The sequence below is a fragment of the Rhinopithecus bieti genome, unplaced genomic scaffold (assembly GCF_001698545.2).
Source record: "Rhinopithecus bieti isolate Rb0 unplaced genomic scaffold, ASM169854v2 scaffold_20982, whole genome shotgun sequence".
Lineage (NCBI taxonomy): Eukaryota > Metazoa > Chordata > Mammalia > Primates > Cercopithecidae > Rhinopithecus > Rhinopithecus bieti.
The window spans coordinates 467669-468749 of record NW_016810131.1 but is presented as its reverse complement, the minus strand read 5'-3'; positions in this window follow the sequence as shown (position 1 = coordinate 468749).

The window sequence follows — 1081 nt, the reverse complement described above, 5'->3', positions numbered from 1 at the left end:
ACTCTGTATGTGCTTGTGGACCCACCATTTAGCTCCCACTTACAAGTGAGAACTTGTGGTCTTTGACTTTGTTTATAAGTTATTTTACTTAGTATAATAGCCTACAGTTCCCTTCATGTCGTTGCAAAAGTCATGATTTCATTCCTTTTGTTACTGAGTAGTATTTTATGGTATATATACTACAGAAGTGTTGAAGTGTTGTCAGGAATATGCTTCTCTCAAAAGCTGTAGGGTAGAATTTTTTTTAACTTCCTCAAGCTTCTAGTTACTCCATGTCTTTTGCTTGTAGCTACTTAACTCCAATCATTGTCTCTGTCTTTGTGTGGCCTTCTTCCTGTGTGTATATCTCTGTGTCTCTTTTAAAGGCACATCACTGGATTTAGCATGCATCCAGTGACCTACCCACCAATTAAATCAGGATAATCTGTCTCATCTCAAGATCTTTAAATTAAATCTCAAAGAACATTTTTCTAAATAAAGTCATGCTCACAGGTTCTAGGACATGAACATACATATATTTTAGATACCACCATTTAATCTAATAAACTGTTAAAGAAATTTAAGCAATACTTACAAGTTTTCCACAAAAATAACTCCAAACCCCATTGGCATTATGGCTATATTCCATCACATGTTTACTTAAGATGAATATAATTAAAATTTAAATTATAAACAATGATTACATTCTTTCAAAGAATAAAGGGTAATACCCCTCAACTCATTTTATGAGGCAAGCATATTTTCCATAAAAATAGCTCCAAACCCACGTGGCATCATGGCTATATTCCATCACATAGTAGCATTTCCATATGTCAACAGTGAACAATCTGAAAAATAAAGCAAGAAAGTAATTGCATTTACAACAGCTACAAATAAAATCAAATACCTAGGGATTAACTTAACCAAATAAATGAAATATCTTTACAATGAATACTATAAAACATTGGTGGAAGAAAGAGAAGAGGATGCAAAAAATGAAAAGACATCCCATGTTCACAAATTGGAAAAATTAATATTGTTAAAATGTCTATACTATACAGAGCAATCTAAAGATTCATTCCAATCCCTATCATTCTTCACA